Source organism: Ixodes scapularis, unplaced genomic scaffold, assembly GCF_016920785.2.
Source record: "Ixodes scapularis isolate PalLabHiFi unplaced genomic scaffold, ASM1692078v2 PGA_scaffold4__175_contigs__length_147842914, whole genome shotgun sequence".
Classification (NCBI taxonomy): Eukaryota; Metazoa; Arthropoda; class Arachnida; order Ixodida; family Ixodidae; genus Ixodes; species Ixodes scapularis.
In genome coordinates this window covers 146,276,060-146,290,807 of record NW_024609879.1, presented here as the reverse complement: position 1 = coordinate 146,290,807, position 14,748 = coordinate 146,276,060, and the positions used below count along the sequence as shown (strand labels likewise).

The window sequence follows — 14,748 nt, the reverse complement described above, 5'->3', positions numbered from 1 at the left end:
AGCTGTTAAATGAGGGGTATCCAAGTGTAATTTAAGTAACTCGTTAACAAGGTGTGCTGAAAAATAAAACAGTGTGTAGGCAAGCTGGTGATTGTTAATCGAAATGTGACACCTAAGACTGTGATGGGGAAAACAAAAAGAAACTTCCATGTCAAAGCAAAAATATCTTCAGACGTTTTCTTACCGTTGTCCTAATACGACTTAAAAGTTGATTTTTTTTTTCCCTCCCGCATTACAGTTTTGTAGGTGTTACATTATGATGAATGTATACGGGACGTGTCTGAGATCATTATGTGTTGCTTGTCGATCTTGTTATATATATATATATATATATATATATATATATATATATATATATATATATATATATATATATATATATATATATATATATATATATATATAATTTTTTTGAAAGACGTGTGATAAGGTTCTTTGTGGTTCAGGGGTTCGGGTAAGTGAGATATATGCCACTGAACTGAAAGAGCTCATATGTACATTTTGTAAATATTGAGCATGCAGCAATAAAATGTTTTGTTTGGATGAAGGTCTTATGGGTATAACCATGGGTATAGAACACTCGTGAGTGCCACCGTTCTTATTGTTTATTAATAATAGTCGTAAAAAAATGAAAGCCGTTTACAAATCCCTGTAACGCCGAATTGGAGCGCAGCTCTTGAGGAGGAGTAGGGAGGGTACTGAGGGGGGTCACGTCACCTGCGGGCAGTCACGTGACCCCGGGGGGGTCACGTGGGTTCGGGGGAAGGGGGTTCACGTGACCTGGGGGGTCACGTGACCTCGGGGGGATCACGTGACCTCGGGGGGGGGTGGGTCACGTGACCCCCCCCCCCGGTTACGCCGACGGCGACGCCGACGCCGACGCCGCTCAGGCTGGAAACGGTCCCCTAAGAGCTGCGCTCTAAAAATTCCGGTTGCTTTTTTGTGCACCCGAAATTAACAGCAGTAGCGACAACCGAGGCGCTGGCCACCCTGCTGCAAATTCTGTTGTTAAAAAGTTACACACACTCACACTGCATACACACGTTTTTTACCACCATTCAGAACTTATTGGCATAAAACACCGATTAAACACATTATTTTGTGAGGTAGCGTTACGTGATGTCATGTTAAAAGAAACCCACGAAGTCAAAGCTCAGCATCTGCGTCAGCGCTTGGAGCGGACTCGTATCCAATTACAAGCTTAAAATCTCAACCACCAATGTTGCTTGACGCAGTTTTGAAAAGGGTGTATTGAACGGCGAGATTTTCCTGCTAAACTGAGCCTTTCGTGCATTGAAAGTGTGCGTGGAACTGTTAGGTATGGCGCAACGGGCGCGGGGTGTGAGCGCGCACGTTCACGAGCAGTGTGCTCGAGCCAGTGTTCCTGACGCCATCAGACGAAAGACCTGCCGTGCAGAACACCGTTCTTCAGTATTAACGGCTCCATGGAGGAGTTTCCCGGAAAAGGATGGTCGTCGTGGGCGGAGCGGCTATATACGATATTACTTCGAAGCGAACGGCATCGGAGACGACCCAAAGATGCGCGCCGTGCTCCTGACACTGTGTCGTCCGACCAATTTCGAAACAGTGAAAGCACTGGTGGCACCAAAGACGCCAAGTGAGTTTTCCATCGAAGAACTCGTCACCTTGCTCCAAGTTCACTTCGATCCGCGCCCGTCGGAGCTCTTCAGCCGGTGCAGATTTCAACGAAGAGACTAGCTACCGGATGAGACAGTGACTGCATACGTTGCCCCACTAAAAAAAACTTGCTGCAGATTGCTATTTTGGAACGGTACAGCTGACTGCGACCAGCGCAGTCGGCTACAGCTGACCTGCCAGGCCATTCGAACGCCGTGGAATCGGCTGGAACCGCGGCAATTGGTGCGACTACCACCTCGGTCAACGTGACAATGCTCTCAATGGACATTATGCTTCGCGATCGTTTTGTTTGCGGGTTTCGGGACGAACACCTGCAACAACGCCTCTTCGCAGAAAGGGACCTGACGTTTCTCAAGGCCTTTGATATAGCCGTACGAGCGGAGAACGCCAAGGACCATCAGCGACATATCAAACAAGACTTCCAGGAAGTCAACAAAGCAGAAAATTTACGCCTGACACACCGACGGCACGATGAGGCCACCGCAACATCTTCAACGCCGTGCTACGTACCGGTGTGAAGAGCTCTACAGCCCGAGTTCATGCAAGTTCAGCACATCGCAGTGCAGATACTGCGAGAAGGTGGGTCATGTTGCGAAGGCTTGCATGAAAAAAGGGCTTCCGACAAGAGCGCCGTTCGCCTGGTTGACCCACAGAGAATTTCTGGCTCGGCTGCTCAAGGATCAGGTCAGTTAATTTAAAGTGTCACGATCTTTCTAGAACGTGGACGAAGGGGGCCGAAGCACCCGCCGAGGAGAGACGACACGCAGCCTGCTTGTGAGGGTGGACGATGTCTGGCCGGAGCAGCGTGTGCTCAACGGTGTTTATTGGTGAGGTGAACAATGTTGCCCGCCGAGCCAGGCGGCCGCGGACGGGCGGACTGGAGGGGGGCGCCACTAACTTGTTACACTCCTCCCCCCCAGTTTGTTTTTCCTAAAAACAAAAAAAAACTAAATACACGACGCGCACGGCCGACACCAACTCGGCGTCTGGTCGTGCAAAGTCCTGGCCGGTCGATGAAGATCACCCAGGCGAGTAGCGGTCAGGTGGCCTCCGCTGCCGTGCGCTCCGCCTGGGCACTGGTGTCGACGGGCCAGGTGTGGCAACGCCGGGCGCTGCCTGACTTGGTTGCGCTCCACCCGGTGGAGCTGCAGTGACCGGATTGGGGAGTGGCACCGGTCCAACTGGTGCCACAGGAGTGTCGACGCTCGTCGCCTCCGGGGTGGATGGCGCTCCGCCGGCCGCTACCGGTGCTGTTGTTGGGCCCCCTGCAGGCTGGTCCTCTGAAGCAACGGCCGAGGGTGGAAGCCAGGTCCCGAGGCGAGGCCTGACATGGTCGGCGTGCCGGTGCCAGGTGGTCCCGTCGGGCATGCGGACGAACAGCGATGAGGCGCTCGCTGGTGAAACCACATGTCCGGCAGACCAGGGTGGGCCAGGACGGAAGTTCCTGGCGTACACCGACGCTCCCGGCTCCGGCAAAGGCCCGGGACGGCACCCTCGGTCAGCAGCCAGCTTCTGCTTCAGCTGCTTCAGGAGCGCCGAGGACCGGAGGTCTGGGTGCAAGACGTCCAAGGGTGTCTTGACCATCCGGCCCAGCAGAAGCTCGCAGGGGGCACGGCCAGTGACCTCGTGGGGTGTGGTCCGGTACTGAAACAGTACCCGGGCCACCTGGGTCCGGAAATCCCCGGGCTGGCTCCTCTTGAGCTTGTCCTTGAGTGTCTGTACCACCCGCTCTGCTGCACCATTGGAAGCGGGGTGGTACGGCGGAACCAGCATCCGGCGGATCCCATTCCTCTGCAGCCAGTCGTGGTACTCGGCGCTGGCGAAAGCGGGACCATTGTCAGACACGATAATGTCCGGCAATCCCTGCGCCGCGAAGACTTGCCGCAGCGCCGCAATGGTCGCGCTTGCCGAGGGACTGGTGACTGGCAGTGCCTCCACCCACTTGGAGAAGGCGTCCACTACCACCAGGAAGTAGTGGCCCTTGAAGGGTCCCGCATAGTCCACGTGCAAGCGGGACCACGGCCTCTGTGGGAACGGCCAGGGGGTGATCTCCACGTGGCGCGAGGCTCGCTGGTTCTCCTGGCAGACCTGGCAGCCTTGCACCTGGTGCACGATGTCCTGGTCCAAGCCAGGCCACCAAACGTGCGACCGTGCCACCATCTTGGTCTTTTCGATGCCAGGGTGCCCCGCGTGCAGCAACTGCAGCACCTTGGCCCGCAGACTTTGTGGAATCACCACCCTGGAACCCCACAGGAGGCAGCCTTGCTCCAAGCTCAGCTCGGCGGTCTTGTGGCTGAACGCCTGGTGACGCAGCTCCTCCCCTCGAGAAACCGCCTTGACCACCTGAGACAGGACCGGGTCCCGGCTGGTCGCCTGCGCCACCGCGGTCCTGGTGAGCACCCCCGGGTAGGCCCGCTCCAGCAGGAACACATCAGCTGGCTCTGGAACGGCAGCAGGCACCTCCGGCAGGGGCAGACGGCTCAGGGCGTCAGCAGGTCCTAGGTCCTTCCCAGGGCGGTAGACCAGCTTGTACCTGTAGGCTGCCAGCGTCAAGGCCCAGCGTACCACACGAGGCGAGGCTTGCACTGGGACCGCCTTGTCAGGTCCCAGCAGCCCCAGCAGCGGTTTGTGGTCCGTGACTGCCTCGAACTGCCGGCCCCACAGGTACTGATGGAAGCGCTGGACCCCGAAGATGAGGGCCAAGCCTTCCTTGTCGAGCTGGCTGTAGCGTTGCTCCGCCGCATGTAGTCGACGAGAAGCAAACGCCACAGGGTGTTCCTGACCATCCTGACCCCGGTGCGACAGGACGGGGAGACCCTCGGGACCCGGTCCTGTCTCAGGTGGTCAAGGCGGTTTCCCGAGGGGAGGAGCTGCGTCACCAGGCATTCAGCCACAAGACCGCCGAGCTGAGCTTGGAGCAAGGCTGCCTCCTGTGGGGTTCCAGGGTGGTGATTCCACAAAGTCTGCGGGCCAAGGTGCTGCAGTTGCTGCACGCGGGGCACCCTGGCTTCGAAAAGACCAAGATGGTGGCACGGTCGCACGTTTGGTGGCCTGGCTTGGACCAGGACATCGTGCACCAGGTGCAAGGCTGCCAGGTCTGCCAGGAGAACCAGCGAGCCTCGCGCCACGTGGACAATTGGTGCAGCCCACTCGGAAGACTTGACGGGCACCAGGATACCCTCTCGCTGCAGCCGTTGCAGCTCCTGGGTGACCCCGTCCTTCAGGGCCAACGGCAGCGGATGCGGCTTGAAGAACCGAGGCCGGGCTCCCTCGGGTACATGGATGCCAACCGTCGTGCCGGCGAAGGTGCCCACCCCTGGCTGGAACAGGGACTGGAAGTCGGTCAGGAGGCTCGGGACGTCCTTCCACGTGCAGCGCAGCTTCTTGGTACTCCGGCAGCCGAACACCCAGCGAGTGAATCCAGTTCCGGCCCAGCAGCGTCGGCGACGACCCCTTGGTTAAATAAAGGGGAAGGATTGCCTCCCTGTCGCCAAGGCGAACGCTGACTTGGGCCCGACCCTGGACCTGGGAAAGCTGCCCGGAGTAGCTGCGCAGCATGACGTCCGACGCCTCTATGGACACGCCGGGGAAGGTCCGCTTGAACAGCTTCCCGGGCATGACCGACACGCTGGCCCCCGTGTCCAGCTCCATGGTGATGGGGTGGCCGCAGATTTCGACAGACACCATGTATGGTGGCACAGACGATGGAGGCTTACTCGTCTGCCACAGGTCGAAAATCTGCGGGTCCTCGGCCACGACGTGGACCCTGGCTGAAGACGAAACCGGGCCTGGTGCCGCTCGTCCCCGCCGCGTTCTCTTGCGGCGACCACCCTGGCCGCGGGCTTGGCTGGAACCCGGGCTTGAACCAGGCTGCCGCCGCTGCTGCTGGCCGCCACTCGTCCTCCCCCCTCGGCAGACACGTGCGAGGTGCCCAGTTCTCCCGCACGTGAAACATTGTGCGTGGACGAACTGGCACTGTGAGGGGGAGTGGGCAGCACCGCAGCGGCTGCAGGCACCGCTCCTTGCCGCCATCTTGTTCACCGCCGTTTCCGTCGACGGCGAGCCGGCCGCACGCGCAATCTCGCTGGCGTCGTTTGCTGCGGCTTCTATCGCCAGCGCTGCCTTCACCGCGTCGTCCAGCGAGGGGTCGGGGAGCTTCAGGAGTCGCGTCTGCATGGCAGGGTTGTTGATGCCGCAGACGAACCGGTCCCGGAGTAGCGAGTCCAATTGGTCGCCGAAGGCGCAGGTGCTCGCTAACCCTCGTAGCGCAGCGACGAACTGCCCGAGGGTCTCCCCGTCCTGGCGGCTCCGGTTGTTGAAGCGGAACCGCTCCATAAGCGTGGACGGCGCCGGGCTGAAGTGCGAGCGCAGCGTGGCGAGCAGCTCACCCAGCGTTTTAACGTGCGGCGTGGCCGGCTTGAGGAGGTCGAGCAGGAGGCTGAAGACGCGGGTCCCGCAGCTGGCCAGGAAGATGTCCCGTTGTTTCTCCTCCGGCGTGTCGTTCGCCCGGAAGAACACGTGGACTTGTTCTTCGTAGACCGGCCAGGCGGACCCATCTCCCTCGAACGGCTCGAGCCTCCCGTACAGCGGCATGGCGACAGGAGCGGGGTGCGGTGTTCCGACTCTCTCGGCGGCGTGGGCCGAACCGTGCACGTTGGTGGCCTCCAGTGCCACGGTTCCTCGTCGCCAGTGTCACGATCTTTCTAGAACGTGGACGAAGGGGGCCGAAGCACCCGCCGAGGAGAGACGACACGCAGCCTGCTTGTGAGGGTGGACGATGTCTGGCCGGAGCAGCGTGTGCTCAACGGTGTTTATTGGTGAGGTGAACAATGTTGCCCGCCGAGCCAGGCGGCCGCGGACGGGCGGACTGGAGGGGGGCGCCACTAACTTGTTACAAAAGGAGCTGTGCAACGATTTTAACGTTGAAAGAATTGGCATTTTTTGCTTTTGATATTGTTCACTATGTCACAAATGGCAGAAAACACACCTCCTTTCATCGAAATGTTGCGATTCCGCCGTGTAATAGCGAGGCAAAACTTGGAATATTTCCCGACCTGCAGCCACGAGCGGCGGCCATGAGAAACAAGCGGCGTGACGTCGCTTGGGTAGTTGTAAAAAAGATAGCAAGTTGTGTGAATACCTGCTCGATAAAAGGTAACTTTTCTATAAATCTTGTCGTTCCAACATATATATAAATGCGTCAAAACCCTGGTATCATCGACAAAACTTTAATTATACGGAGTTTTAGTGGCGCCATCTATCCTAGGTCCACAAAACCGCGAATAGCCGCCAGAAGCCGGAGGGGGAGGGGGACAGCGCCGGACGGGCAAGGACGGGTATGGCCGGACCCGGATGAGACTTTCCTCCTTTCACCGTATATTTCGCGGGGCGCCCGCCAGCACGTAATCACGCGGTCGCGAGCGGATGAGTTCTCGCTGCTCGCTGATGGCTCTAAAGAGAGAACTTTTCCGGAGCCCCGCGCCTTCTCAAGTGACGTCACTGCGCACGTGACCCGGAAGACGATGTACGAGTTGAGAGGCGGCAAAAACCTGGATCTTTTTCATTTTAGAGCGCAGCTCTTAGGGGCCCGTTCCCGGCTTGAGCGGCGTCGGCGTCGTCGTTGGCGTCGCCGTCGCCGTCGGCGTCGGCGTAACCAAGGTCATCCCAAGGTCAAGTGACCCCCAAGGTCACGTGACCCCTCCCAAGGTCATCTCAAAGTAACGTGACCCCACGTGACCCCCTTAAGGTCACGTGACCCCACGTGACACCCTTAAGGTCACGTGACCCCTAAGGTCCCGTGACCTTGGGGGTCACGTGGGGTCATCTTGGGATCACGTGACCCCTCGAGGTCACGTGACCCCTTCCAAGGTCATCTCAAGGTCACGTGACCCCAAGATGACCCCACGTGACCCTTTGAAGGTCACGTGACCCCCGAGGTCACGTGGTCTCCTCCCCAAGGTCACGTGACCCCCAAGGTCACGTGACCCCTTCCAAGGTCATCTCAAGGTCACGTGACCCCAAGGTGACCCCCACGTGACCCCCAGGTCACGTGACCCCTCTGAGGTTACGTGACCCCCCGAGGTCACGTGACCCCTCCAGGTCACGTGACCCCCAAGGTCACGTGGGGGTCACCTTGGGGGTCACGTGACCTTGAGGTGACCCCCAGGTCACGCCTCCCCGAAGTCACGTGACACCCCCCCCCCCCCCGAGGTCACGTGACCCCCCCCCCCCCGGAGCATATTAAAGAACGAGGGGAGGAGGAGAAGGGGGAGGGGTGTACCCTCCTCTCAGTACCCTTCACTCCTCCTCAAGAGCTGCGCTCCAATTCGGCGTTACAGGGATTTGTAAACGGCTTTCACTTTTTTAAATAAAAACTAGGGTGTCCAGGCAAAATCTGTTTTCTGTAATTCATTACAGAAATTTCAGGCATCAACTTCCACAATTATTTAAGCAAAGCCCTGAAATTGTTGCACAGCTCCTTTAAGCTCACTGCACAACATCAGTTCGGCGAGAAGTGAGCAGACGACGACGGAAAAACTCGCGGTGAGCCTCCATGTGGAAGGTGTCCCTCTTCAATTCAAGATGGACTCGGGAGCGGCATGCTCACTCATCAGCGAAGAAACGTTTCGCGCAGCTTGGCCCAGGCAACCGCCCAAGTTCTCATGCGATAACGTCGTCCTGCGCACCTGGTCGGGTGAAGGTCTGGAATCTCTGGGCTCAGTACATGTATGGGTACAGTACAACAGCTTCAGAGTGAAGTTGCCGCTCCTCGTGAAGTGTCCTGGCTGCAATCTGCTTGGCGGTAACTGGTTTGAGCCTCTTGGTATTGGACTGAGCAATGTTCATCAAACCTTGCGTGACAAAAACTTGATCGATATCATCGAAAAACACGCTCCAATTTTTGACGGTGACTTGAGCCAGTACAAGGGTCCGGCCGTGAGTCCGGAGCTGCAAGATACTGCTACGCCCAAGTTTCTAAAAGCACGAACAGTGCCGTTCGCACTGAAGCCAGCGGTTGAAGCAGAATTACAGCGCCTCACGGACTAAGGCGTCCTGGAGCCGACTCAACATTCAGAGTGGGCCACACCTGTCGTGGTGGTCCGGAAAAAGGACGGCAGAATTCGACTATGCGGGGACTACCGTAGCACTATCAACGCCGTCACACGCAAGGCTGCGTACCCCCTATACCAATTGTTGTGTCCTGCTCGTTCCGTTGATGGTGAGCAGAGCAATGAACTTGTACGCGATCAGGTTTCCAGTAGTGATTTAATGTTGCAGCCGCGCAAAAGGCGGGAGCAGGAAAAAGTTCAGTAGCAACACAAAAACAACCTGGCGCGCACACTACTCTCAAAACAGCTAGGGGGTCGCTCCGAGAGCGGCACTCCCCTGGTGGGTACGCAACAATCCCTCCCCCCCCCCCCCCCCCCCAATTTGCGCTTTAGACGAAGTCATTCAAATAAACTGGCCCTCTGAAATGGCGAGAACTTCGGGAGGCTGTTCGGCTTGTGTCGGTGTGAAAGTCATGCGGCCTCGAGGCGTCACTGGTTTGTGGCTGCTCAGTAGGCTCAGAATCCAAATACCGGCGCCGTATTTGATCCGTGTGTCGCCGCAGTTCCCGGCCGTCAGGTGTTCGAGTCCGGTATGATAATGGCCCTACTACTTCAGCAATGACTGCGGGAACCCAGCGTGGTCCAGAAGCATAGTTCCGCTCATACACCGCGTCGCCGGACGAAAAACTGCGTGCTGGATCTTGCTCTTCTTCAGTGTGGACGGTCTGGCCGTGGTCGTCTCTGACCCCGTCTGGGTGCAGTCTGTCCAGGAGCGTCTTGGGACGGCGTTTGAAAAGCAACTCTGCAGGGCTCCTTCCCGTACTTGTGCATGGAGTGACATGTTGCTGGAGAAGGAAACTCGTAAAGACGTCGGTCCCAATCGCCCTGGATGATTCGCTTTAAAGCATCTTTAGTTGTTCTAACCATGCGCTTCGCCTGCCCATTGGTGGCTGGATGAAATGGGGCAGATGTCACGTAGTGAATCAGGCCGCTTGCCAAGAACTGTCTGAACTCCTCAGACACAAACTGTGCTGCATTGCCCGATACAATAGTTTCAGGTGGTCCGTGAGTCGCGAAAAGGTGACGCAGGCACTTGATTACAGTGGCACTGGTCATGGAGGACACCGAGATCACCTCCAGCCACTTGGAGAAAGAGTCCACAGCAATGAAGAAAACTTGCCTCTGAAAAGGGCCAGCAAAGTCTATGTGAAGACGAGACCACGGCGTCCTCGTTCTCTCCCAGTGGTGCACGCCAGAGACCCGAAGGGGATCTGGACTCGATGCCTGGCATGCACCGCACACGTTTACCTTGTGCTCAAAGCCAGAGTCCATCTTTGGCCACCACACGTACCTGCGGCCGAGGGCCTTCATGCGGACGAACCCTGGATCCGCACTATGCAGGGCCTCCAGTACCTGATCTCGTCCTTCAGTGGGGATCACAACTCTGTTACCCCACAGAACGCACCCCTTGTACACCGAGATCTCATGCTGTCTCTGCTCATAGGCCTGAAACTCGCCACCCAGACGCTCCGAAGGTCAACCCCCCAGTGCCCAGCTCAGAACACGAGACAGCACAGGGTCTTGCCGCGTCAAAACAGCAATGTCTGTGGCCTGCAGAGGAGGCTTTGTAGACAACTCCAGCATGAAGACCTCTAGTAGCGGTGGTGGTGCATAGACAATTGCAGGCGAAGGCAGTCTGCTGAGTGCATCAGCGTTGGCGACCTCCTTCCCCGGACGATGGACCAGTGTGTAGCTGTAGGCGTTCAAAAGGATGGACCATTGGAGCATTCGAGGGGACAGAATGGATGGGGTCACCTTGTAAAGCACAAAGATTCCCAGGAGAGGCTTGTGGTCGGTTACAATCACAAACTTACGACCGTAGAGATAGTCATGAAATTTCTTCACGCTCGACACTATGGCCAGCGCCTTACGATCGATCTGCGCATAGCTGCGTTCCGCCTCCGATAGGGTACGTGAGTAAAATGCAATGGGAACCTCCCTGGAGTCGTCCAGCCTGTGGCTAAGCACTGCCCCAATACCCACAGGGCTAGTATCGCATGTCAGGACCACAGGCTTGGTTGGGTCGTAGTGTGTCAGAGCTCTGTTTGAGGAAAGGAGGCTCTTCACCGCATCAAATGCCGTTTGCTGCCTCATTCCCCACGTCCACACTGTCTTCTCGTCCAGGAGTCGGTGGAGAGGCTCCGTAACTGTAGCCTTGCCCTGTGGTAGAAATTGAGCAAGCCGAGGAACGCTTGCAACTCTTGCTTGTTTCTTGGAGGAGGTGCCTCGTGGGTCGCTGCAACCTTTGCCTCTGTGGGGAACATGCCGGCAGTAGTCACACGAAAACCCAGGAAGTCAACCTTAGGCACGCTGATTATGCATTTTTCTCTCTTTACCCGGAGGCCTGCATCCTTGAAACGCTGAAGCACCTCGCGAAGTCGAGAGGCCAGCTCCCCTTGTGTAGCAGCAGCAATGAGAATGTCATCAAAGTATGTAACTGCTCCGAGAATGTTCTTGAGGAGGCCATCCATTAACATCTGGAAAATTCCAGGAGCACTGCTTACACCATACTGCAGCCTCTTCACCCGGTATGCCCCACGATGCGTGGCGATTGTCTGAGCGTCAGCTGACACTTCATCAACTGATAGTTGTTGATAGGCCTGCACAAGGTCTAATTTTGCAGAGCACTTGCCCCCAGACAATGATGACAGCAAATGACTCACAGCAGGATTAGGATACGGGTGTTGCTTGAGAGTCTTGTTTATTGTGGACTTATAGTCTCCGCATATCCTAACGTCGCCATTGCTCTTCAGTTCGGTCACTATGGGGGTTTCCCACGTCGGCTGCGTTACAGGCTCCAGCACTCCTCCTCCACCTTCGGCTGAATTGCAAAACGCAGCCTTCGAGCTTTCAGGCTGATTGGCGGAACGCTGGTATCCAGGTGCAGGGAGACTGGTGGTCCCACTTAGTTCCCCAAACCGTCTTCAAATACCTCACTGAACTCTGAGAGAACGGTGTCGACTGTCAATTTTTCGATCTGGGAGACACCTGTGATGACAATGCCCAGTGGTCGAAACCAGTCAACCCCCAGCAGGTTGGTGCGGGTGCCCCTTGCTACCAGTACCGTCAGCAGGCCCACAAACTCCTTGTATTCCACGTGCACGCTGCAGGCCCCGACAACGTTCACTGGGCTCAGCTGATAATCAACCACCGTCGAAGAAAAGTCAGTCAGCACCAGCTCTCCACCGCAAAGCTGGAGTCGGCGAAATGTCTCCTCGGTGAGGATCGAGAAATCCGATCCGGAGTCCACCTCCATATCGCAAATCTGGCCTTCAATGGACACCTTTGTTCGTAGCTTGCAAGGCGCCGGTGATCCTCCTGCGCCGACGTGGTTGCTATAGTAGCACTCGTCATGAGGCAGAGCGGTCACGTTGTATGCCGCTCTCGAATTCCGTGGCAGTCGAAACGGCAGGTTTCGCTGCTGGCCACTCGAGTTGCCGGCGCGGCAGACTCGTTCGATGTGGCCGGTTCTTTTGCATGCCCTGCACTGCGTGTTCTTGAATCGGCAGACGGAGCGGAGGTGCGCACCTCCACATCCGTAGCACGTGCCGTAAATCGTAGCCTGCGGTTCCGTCCGCCCGAATGCGGCCGGTTTCTGACATTTCACTTGGTTAGTCGCGGGAATGGTTGCGGCAAAGTCATTCTCTTAAAACTGTCGGACAACCCTCGTGCTTTTCGCGGCCGCTTCTGCCGCCAGAGCCTCCTCCTGGGCCACTCAAAAAGTCAACTGTTTCTTTGCGAACAGTCGGTTCTGCAGGTGCTCATCGCGGAGTCCGCAGACGAGACGGTCCCTGAGCATTTCTTCCAGGTTGGGGAAATTGCAGTGCTGGGCCAGGCGTCGGAGCTCGGCGATGTAAGAAGATACTGTCTCCTCCGGGGCTTGGTTCCGCTTGTAAAATGTGTTTCTGCGAACTATTTCCGATGGCTGCGGTGAAAAATGGGCCTTGAGCACCTCGAACACCTCGGCAAGCGTCTTCGACTGCGGCGCCTCCGGGGCTACGAGCGATTGCAGTAAGTCAAACGTGTCCGCGCCGCACACGCTGAAGAACACCGCCAACCGACGCTTGTGTCCCGCCACTGTGTTTGCATTCAGGAACAAGTTAAACCTTGAGACGTAGGAGTCCCATTTATCTGGCGTGGACGTATCAAAAGGCTCGATCTGGCCTAGCGTCGACGTCATCGTCCCGATGAACTTGTCACTTGCTTGAACGTAAGCACTTAGACGATACCGTGCATCCTCGTCGCCACTGTTGTGTCCTGCTCGTTCCGTTGATGGTGAGCAGGGCAATGAACTTGTATGCGAGCAGGTTTCCAGTAGTGATTTAATGTTGCAGCCGCGCAAAAGGCGGGAGCAGGAAAACCGTCAGTAGCAAAACAAAAACAACATGGCGCGCATACTCCTCTCGAAACAGGGGGTCGCTCCGAGAGCGGGACTTTCCTGGTGGGTACACAACACCAACCACATCAGAAGTACTGGCAAAGCTCCGCGGAGGCAAGATGTTCCGCACGGTAGATCTTGCAAAAGCTTACCAGCAACTCAAGGTCACCGAGAGCACTGCTGACATACTAACGATAAACACCATCAAGGGTCTCTATCGGATCAAGCGCTTGCTCTTTGGAGTGTCAGCAGCACCGGCAATTTTTCAGCGGTGCATGGATACCACACTGGCAGGGTTACCAGGAGTCAGCGCCTACCTGGGTCCTGGACGATGTCATCATCGTCTGTGTCTCCACACCAAAGGAGCACGCTCAGCGTCTAGACTCTGTCCTTTCACGGCTTCAAGGAGCCAGCCTGCGACTACAGAAAGTCAAGTGCCGTTTTGGTGTCGCCGAAGTCATCTACCTGGGACACCGAATCACCTCAGCGGGGATCCAGGCCACAGACGACAAGCTGAGGGCAATCAAGGAATTGCCCGAACCGACATCCAAAGCCACTCTACAGTCATTCCTTGGAATTCTTGCATTTTACGACCGATCCTTGGAAAAAAGAGCCACGGTGGCTTGTGCACTATACAAGCGGCTGCAAAAGAACGTTCCCTGGAGATGGGAGAAACAACATGCTGCTGCTTTCAAGAACCTCAAGATGCTGGTACTACACAAGACAACTCTGGCTCACTGCAATGACGCAAAGCAGCTTATTTTTTCTTGTAATGCCTCACCGTACGGCGTGGGAGCAGTCCTGGCTCAGGTAGATGAACAAGGCAGGAAAGCTCCCATCGCGTTCGCATCCAAGACACTGGGCGAAGCCGAGCGGAACTACTCCCAATTGGACCGAGAGAGGTTGCTGTGGTGTTTGGAGTCATACATTTCCACCGATACATCGCTGGACGCAATGTGATGATTGTCACTGATCATCAACCCTTGCTCGGTATCCTAAGTTCCCAGAAGCCTGTGCCCCAGGTTCTCTCCCCAAGAATGCGACGCTGGTGCATTAAGCTATCGGCATACGAATACCAGCTGGTCTAGACCAGGAAAGAAGCACCAGAACGCTGATGCGTTAAGTCGGCTACCCTTGCCCGACAGCGAGGATGAACCGTGTCCTCCAGGTGATGTGCTGATGATAGAGGCGCCAATGCAGGGGCTCCGGAAGCGGGGGGGCAGGGTGGGCTTGAGCCCCTCCGGTCCTCAGGACCGAGCTGCCGAGCCCCCCCTCCCCCTCTCCCTCCCTCTTTTCTTTTTTTAGTTTGTGTGTTTGCAGGTTACTGTAAAACCCTTTATTTTCGCGGCCCCTATTTTTCGCGAATCGGTCACAGATGACATAATCGCGACCACTAAATTTCGCGAATTCCAGACGCCTGCATTGAAAATCTTAAGGACCGAAATTTTCGCGCGCCCTTAAATTTCGCGAATTCTTCAATTCCCGAAATTCGCGAAAATTGAGGGCTCGCGAACCTTAAGGGTTTTACAGTATCTGGTATGGGCCTTCGGCCTATCTGCTGTACCTCCGCCTCTCCTGAGCCGAAATAAATTAAATGACCCA

The 14,748-nt window shown here is 56.4% G+C and overlaps 1 pseudogene; it reads right to left on the bottom strand.

Annotated features, from left to right (window-relative positions):
- Positions 1-9,315: 9,315 nt before the first annotated feature.
- LOC121837886 lies at positions 9,316-12,024 on the bottom strand (annotated as a pseudogene).
- Positions 12,025-14,748: the final 2,724 nt, after the last annotated feature.